Raw genomic sequence first — 8,774 nt, forward strand, 5'->3', positions numbered from 1 at the left:
TCTGCCCGAAATTATCTACCGTAGATACCTTCCGAGCGTTGCCACGCATTTTCAGTTCACTGCTCCTCGAGTGGCCTTGAGATTCATAGATAACCCTGACAAGGGGTGGACAATTCCTATCGCACTATTCCCTTTGAATAGCCACAACTCATCATGACCCAAAAGATGCCCATTTGACCTCAGTTACGACAGTCGTAGAACATAAATCAAAGCCAATCAGAAACTGTGCCAACTTAGGCGAACAGTCTCTAGTCAAAGAATCGACTCATAAGAATACTATAGTAGCTCTCGCCACGACCAGGCTTTATAAAAATTACCAGAACTCTATCAGCGATCACTGCCCGACTGAGTGTCCCATACAGTCTGCCTATGTGATCGACTAGTCATCTCTTATGACTCTATGGCACTTGAACTTGCCATCAATCGCATCACACTCTAGTTACTTGGAGACGTCACCTCATATAAGCAACTAGGGGCCAATACTATGTTAATCCAGTTCACTTAAATAAGGTTCAACATTGTCTCGACAACCTATTTGGAAAAACAAAGTATTAAAGAAAAGAGTTTTGTATAAAACTCAAACGATGAATGTATTATCACATATGTAAAATTGATAAAATATCAATTACTACATAATCTATAATTCATTTTTAATCTTTTATATAGTTGATCATCTCAATTCAATTGAAATGGCATAACTTATCATGCTAAGCCTATGAGAAGGCTTTGGTTAGTAAGTCTTAGCAACACTTTGCACTTTCATAACCTTACTATATACTTTTTCCCTTTGTTATGTATAATCTTTATTATAAAACTTTTGAGTACGTGTCTAGATCCAATCTAGACATAGGCTCTCTTACCTTAGAATAGCTCCCACTATCCTCATAGTGAGTAGGGATAGGACCTTTGGTTATTGGAATGAACTACCATAGTTCCTCCAATTCACAAAACCGAATCCTAATATCATCCCTTCCTTCTTGCATATCTCATTATTGCAAGCGTACTCAATTTTCGTTGTGTATTTCTCATTGTTCAACTGCCTAGGACGTTTCTAACAGATATCCTCCTTAAATAATATAGCCAAAATGGTTCTCTAACCATCCTTATGTGTTTAGAATATGGTTTTTGTGTAACTCCTTGCACATAAATCCATCTCATTTCTAAATGTTTAGCTTCATATCTTTAGTACTTCCTGAGTACTAACTAATGAACTATGTGGCTATATAGAGACTTCTCTCAAAGATTCAATTTGTAACATCTCGTCATACTCCAAGTATACGAGGTTTAAGAATGGTAATTCATCTTAGCGTAATGAATTAATCCCCCAGCGGAAGCAAATGGATTCAATTTCATCATGTTTAATACTTTTGAACTTGTCAAGATTCTTATTAACATAAGAATATTAACTTTATGCTAATATCCATCGAACTGGATATCTTAGAGATGTATTATTCTTCTCCTAATTCTTTCATCACTCACAGTGATCAATATGTCATTCACATATATGACTAATAATACCACCCTACTCCCACTAAACTTCATGTATAAACAAAACTACTCGACAAATCGAGAAAAGTTTATTACATGACTGAAACATACCATTCAACTCCTTGACTTTGACTTAAGATTTCTTCTTAAGTTCGTATCCTACCTTAGGATATTTGCGATTTACAAAACTCATGCAAGATGATTTTAAAATCCAATAGTAAAAAAATATTATTAAATCCGAATTTAACGAAGCCTTGCAATTGGTGTAAACCTCTTACCACCAATCAACCAAGTTATGGAAACATCTTAATATTTATGTTCATTTCGGACTTTTGCGGAGTTGAAAGTAGATAAAGCATCTTAATAAGTTAAAGGTTTGTTACTTTCAAAAAAAACATGACTCCTGTCCACTTTAGGTTTCGAAGAAATAATTACTGATTTTGACCAAGAAGGAACATCTTCCTACCTCTTATTCTCAGTTTGTGGCTCTTGAACATTTTCTCCCACTCTGCCTTTAAGAAATAATCCTCTTTTCTTTAATAGACAGCATCACGAGCCACAAACCCTTTGTACTCGTGATCATGTAGGAAGAGAGAGCACATGTTTACTATCGAAACAAGCCACAATTTAGGTACCATGCCTAACCATATCTCATATGAAAAGTAGATGATTGCTTTAACCATGTTTTATATTAGTGGAAAATTTAAATGCCAGACAAATTTTATAACAGAAACCGCCTCCAACTACAATGTAAAGATTCAATCATATCGTAATGAAAGTGAACTTGCGATACCATATCACACTCTTTTTGGTGCAGATAAAAGTCATCACTTTATTGTTCCCCATTTTAACAAAGTACTAATACTTTGGTTTTATAATCTATAGGTTTTGATACTTTTTAAACATTCATTTGAACTTATTCAAAGAATTTCTTTTCTTACCTCATTAAGTGGATATCAAGTATCTACCTAATTCGTTAGTAAAAGAGATGAACAAGTAATAACCTTCTCTGATTGAAATTGTATTTGACCATACACTTCAAAGTGTAAATAGGGCGAATATCTTTCTCTATTCATAATCCTTTTCCAGAAAAAGTCATGAATTAACTTGCTTTGAATACAAGATTTGCACACACCAAAAGATTCCGAATCAAATGGTTTGGGAGACTAGTCAAAACTAGTTTCTAAATGTGATTTTCAATCGAGAATTGAGAAATGATTGGGGTCACCAACTAGAGTCTTGTATATATGACATTTTATTTCTAGTTTGAATATAATTACCTTGATTTGTATGGTCTCACCATAAACTTAATCGTGGTATGTTAGGGCACAACGCTTGTTTTAATTGCATAATAGAGAAACCGTTTGCGTTTTATACAAAAACTTGAATTATATTCTTATTTAGACATATAGTACATAATAACAATTATTGAGGTACATTTCTAAACTAAAATGAGTACACTACAACATTCTTGCTAGTCGTCACACGATAATGCCAAATATTATGATGAAATCCACAAACTTTTATCAAGTACTCATGATGTGGTATTTGGCAAGAATGCAATGTCAATGTCATAGATTTTCAAGAAGGAATATGTTGGAGTCACACGACCAACTTCCTTGATCTTTACTTATTGGGTTTTATATCTATTTTAGTGTCTAACACCTTCTCTTTCGAGCCTAGTTCTATCCTTAACAATTAAGATAGGTACTTACTTCTTATTCCTCCCACTGACTTCAAGAATTTCTACTTGATGAAGACTTATCTTCATATAAATTCCTAGTTAATCCTTCACAATGGTAAACTATATTGTGGTATTTGGTTTAATCAAAATTTCTAACAAGTCAATTTACCAATTTAACATTGTCATGTTATTAATAACTTAAGTGCTTGATGACAACTGTTTAGTTTGCGCAATAAGACTTTTTAACCGTGGATGCATAGAAGATATTATCAAAACATATTTTGACTAATCATTACTTCTATTCACACTTCTTCATAAGAAATCATACATAGGCATGTTATGTATTTAAGATGCTAATCTTATATGACATAGGACAACTCCTATGGAGTTTTATAGAATAGAACGATTCCTATGGAACTAGTCCATGTCCTATTTAAACGGTTCATTTGAGGATTTAGAAAGATATTCTATTTGTCGTTAGTAATAGTGGTTTAGCGGAGACTCGTGTTACAATCGAATTGATATCGTATATTAATAGGAGAAATGATAAAGAACAACATAAAACAACAAAATAGTGGGAAAAGAAACATTCATCGTTAATATATGAAAATATTTTAGCATGTTTTAGCATTTATATAATGACCTCCACCCAATTATATAAATGATTCATAGATCCAAATCCATATTAACTCGGGCACGGGGAAACCGATACATCCCTCACTAATATAACTCGGTGGGTAACTCTTAACCGATTCTACAATTAGAACTCTCGGTCGTTGAAATTACATTAAGTTCATCTCTAGCCCCGGAACATAAGACTAGTCTTCATATCTCGTTGAGTCCAACCAAATTTCGCGTGTAATAACGTTTTATTACCCCACTTACCCAATCAAAAATGAAAGCACCCCGGGAAAACCGAACCCACCCCAAATGTCACGGGGATTCATGGGTCCTACTATTTGGTAAGTCTTAATCTCAATTTTTTTTTAATATGTGTGAGGTCGAGTCAATATATTATCTATCAAATTTTAAGTGGACTAAATTGTTGAACTAACAATAATTATAATTGACACGGTCGAATACTCGATATAATATGCATGTTTAGTTTATGGCGATTTGGCAATGCATGCAAACATATAAAGGAAAAATGCAAAGCAATAAATAAATTTCCTAGTATCGCCTTCCTAAAATAAAAAATCTAATATTCTATTTACAAATTCGGAAACCAACTCAATTGGTCCCTTGAACTTCAAGTGGCACGCTTCCCAAGGACTCCGTCTTGATCAGAACGCCTTTCCGATTGGCACCGTCTTGAAGGAACTCCGGAATTACAAATAATAATAAAATTACATAGCATTTCTATTATACATTTGTAAAAATTAATCTAGTAAAAATAAAAGTGATACGAGATCAAATTAGAATTACAACTGAATCGGTATTCCCTTACATTAAGGGTAATACCGATTAAAACTAAGGCCATACTAAGATAAAATTACATAATTCAAAATTACGTAAATAAAATATGACATTCATAAATAAAATATAAAGCATAAATATATGTGTCTAACATGCCAAATTAATGTGCCAAATCGCCCTACTTAAACCTTATATCTTATACAATCCGGTTTTATGGAAATGGATGATAATAACTTATTAAAATCATAAATCAATACATAAATCAAATTTAAGCCCAAGTTAATTATCCTAACCTTCTTACGACTCAAAAATTAGTCTTCACTAAATATTTGACAATAATTCAACTTGGTTTTGTATTATTGCTTATTTAAACTTCCTCTAATCATAATAATTATGAAATAATTCCCAATAAATCATAAAAATTTGAAAAATTTCGAAATCAAATTTTTGCATATACTGGGATATTACCAAGATTCCAAAAACTCAATAAAATTTGCCCAAAAAATGTTTATAATTTACTTCATTAATAAATCGTATAAATCATAACTTTTACCATTTAATCCAAATTAAACATAAAAATTATGAAAAAATCAAAATCAAAATTTTGAAGATTCTTAAATAATTTCTAGAGGCTGGAAATGGCAAAATTTCAACCAAAAAATTTCGAATTAATTTTTATGATTAATAAAGTTGCCCTTTTATCGATTTTATCATATAAAAATCAATAAACATACCAAATCAATCAAACTTAATCATGAAACTTTAGATCTGATGTCCATATCATATATACAACATTAGGGAAAAATTTCATATCATAAAATTTATTTTAGCTATTTTTGCTAAAAATAGTCACTATTTATATCATTTTAACTATTAAAATTATAAATCATGCATAATAAATCATATTTATCTCAAATTTTACATACAATCTATAGAATATGTATGAGACATAATATTAAAATTTTATGACATGTTTCGAAGTTTAACTATTTTTAGTCATTTAACCTCCATTTATAGCATTTTTATCATATAAAAATCATAAATCATGCAATATTAATCACATTAATACGAAATTTTACATAAAATAAGTAAAATATACATGTGAGGACATACTAAAATTTCATGGTCAGTTTCAAAGTTTAACTATTTTTAGTAAATAAAAGTTCATTTTACTCATTAAAATGTAATTATTCACTAAAAATCATTAAAATAAGCAATAATCATCCATAAATCATCAAAATAACCTAAAACTATTTTAGAACCATAATTTATAACATGCATGTAAATTTCGTGGCCTATCTTATATGTCACAAATTTCTAGTTTTTATTTTGTTATCAAATAACTCATTAAAAACCATAAAATGATATGCATCCAACACCAAAGCGCTGATACCAATTGTTAGGTTCATATACCCCTATTAGACTCATCTGATTCATTTTTATAAATTACTCTTAATTTATGTGATGTGGATCTAGTTGCAAGCTAGATGATTTTATACAAAATAAGAAGAAAAACATGTTTCTTACATTATATGTGGGACGAAAATGGGCACAAGTGTAGGACTCCTTCCTACACTTGATCTTGGGCTCATAATATTGGATGATCCTCCATGATTTCAAAGTAGAAATCCTCCTCTTGATTGCATCCAAGACTTACCCTTAAATCTAATATAATTATTAACTAGATAATTATATTAGATCCTCAAGTAAAATTCTAATAATATAAATATTACTACACTAGTAATATGTGAGGTTTATTAGATTTTTGAACATTTTGCATAAACAATTTATGTTTTTTAAGTGTAGAGAGAGGTACAGGTTTTTTTTCTTATTACACACATCAGAAAAATCAGAATGAGTATGTAAATGAAAACTACACCACTGGAGTGTAAGGGAGGCACCGGTTTTTCTAATCATGGGGAAGGGTAATTTCTCTTTTCAAAACTCGTTTTGTTCTTACCCATAAGTTAGAGTAGGTCCTAGGGTTTTAAGGCATGCTTATGGTGTAATGATAATGTCCTAAGCATACAATAAACTAATGACAAAATCATCATCCACTAACCCCTAATCCAACCGGTTTTCATACATAAAATGGACCTCCATTTTATCTTTGTAATTTGTAATTTGGTAGGTAATGTTACATATAACATGTTATTTTATATTATAATGCATATTTAACAAATTAAATATCATTTTATATCAAATAAATTACATTTATCAAATTGACTAGTAATTCGTAATTACATGTATATAAAATGGGTCATTTTAAGTCTAGTCAATATAATCTACAACATTTTGCAATTATGATTAACTAATTACTCTTATCTCAAATGTTTCATAAACATTAATCAATTTTAGTAATATAACATATTAATTACTAAATTGAATCTTATTTAATCAAATTACAATAAGATATATAATTCTCACTCATTTATAAAATTTGTTCTATTTAAGGATTTAATTAATCTGTATCGACATACAATTAATTAACTTATCAGTTAAGGGTATTTTCCTATAGGTGTGACCTTAAGGGATTAACTGATCACCACCGTCAAACGACAGTAACGTCAAACTCTAGTCCGCCAATCATTACCGATTAATGTTGATAAGTTGAGATTATATTGAATTATCCCTTTTATATTCTTGTTATGAGATTTAATATGTGATCACACTATTGTTGAGGACAAATACTCTAACACATTTTTCCTTGAACTACCCTCATCTTTTTTTTTCCAAACCCTTGTCATCTATCTTGCTCCTCACTTCAACAAGAATCTCTTCACTCAGCACCATAGTACTCTCATATTGAGTACCACTTCTTAAGTGGATACCATGAGCCATCTCATTTCTTGTGGGCGGATTACCTTAAGGAGGTAATTGTCCCTTTTGTCTTTGAGAACTTAATGAAGCCATTTGAGACATTTAAGTATCAAGCATCTTGTTGTTTGCAAGGATATTGTTGATGGTGATATATTTTGCTTGGCTATCCTTTTGCATTTGAGCAAAGAATTCTTGTTGGTTCTTTTGCATTTGGAGAACTGCCTTTTGAACATCAAAGGTTGGGTCATTGGGTTGGTTATATGAGGGTTGGTTTTGGAATCCTTGGTTTTGGTTATAGAAAGGTCTTTAAATAGGATTTCTCAATGGAGGTGGGATGTATGTGGGTTGTGGGTTTTGAACATTTGGACTTTTGAATGAGAGTTTTGGGCGGTACTTGGTATTTTCAATGTAAAAGTTTGACTATGGGTACCATTCTTGTATTCTTGGAAAGCATTTAATTGCTCAATTGTTCCTCTACATTCTTGTTGGTCGTGCCCCAAGTTCCACAGCTTTCATATATTCCACTTGGGATAGATGGCGTATAGCCATGGCATTCACTTGATGGATTGTTTGTTGCTTTGGTGAGGTAGAAGCCTTCTTCACTTCTTCTATGGATTGTTTGAACTTTAAATTCATAGTGTTCATGTGAGAGCTTAGTTGTGTACCAAAGTCGGCACTAAGTTGTGTCACATAGTCCACTTCATGTCGGCCTCCTCTAGTAGCCTTTCTAGGTCTACCAAATTGAGAACTATGGGTAGCCATATCTTTAATCTTCTCCCAAGTTTGATTGTCTTCAACTTCGGTAAACATGTCATTAGAGCCCATGTTTAACACATTTCTTGAATCTTCATAGAGTCCATTCCAAAATTGTTGGGACTAGAAACCACTCACTAAGGCCATGGTGAGGACAAGATCGACAAGTGGCCTTAAAACTCTCCCAAGCTTCATATAGTGATTCCTCATCTCTTTGCTTAAATCCCGTGATTTGAGCCCTAAGCATGTTAGTCTTCTCCGGTAGTTAAAACTTCTTGTAAAAAGCTAAGGCAAGCTTTTTCCATGAATCGATGCCAAGTGTAGTTTTGTCCAAGCACTTTAACCATTACTTTGCGGCTCCTATCAATAAAAATGGAAAGAGTACCCATCGAATTTGATCTGGAGCCACACCTATTTGAGAGATAGCTTCACAATAATCACAAAAGGTCTCTATGTGAAGATGCCGAGCCTCACTCGATATCCCCCCAACCCACTCCCCCCCCCCGAATTGGCTCCTTTCAACTAATTGAATAAAAGCGGGCTTTGCTATGAAGTTTCTCGTTAGGTGTATGGGTGTTGGAGTGCTATTGGGTTTGGGTAGGCTATCCTCGGT

General features: G+C 32.2%; 1 non-coding gene across 1 annotated transcript; it reads left to right on the top strand.

Annotated features, from left to right (window-relative positions):
* The first annotated feature begins 8,301 nt into the window (after positions 1–8,301).
* LOC141634977 (small nucleolar RNA R71) lies at positions 8,302–8,408 on the top strand. The gene has a single exon (XR_012539691.1). It is a non-coding gene; the product is annotated as a small nucleolar RNA R71 (small nucleolar RNA).
* Positions 8,409–8,774: the final 366 nt, after the last annotated feature.

This window comes from Silene latifolia, chromosome Y (genome assembly GCF_048544455.1).
Source record: "Silene latifolia isolate original U9 population chromosome Y, ASM4854445v1, whole genome shotgun sequence".
NCBI lineage: Eukaryota > Viridiplantae > Streptophyta > Magnoliopsida > Caryophyllales > Caryophyllaceae > Silene > Silene latifolia.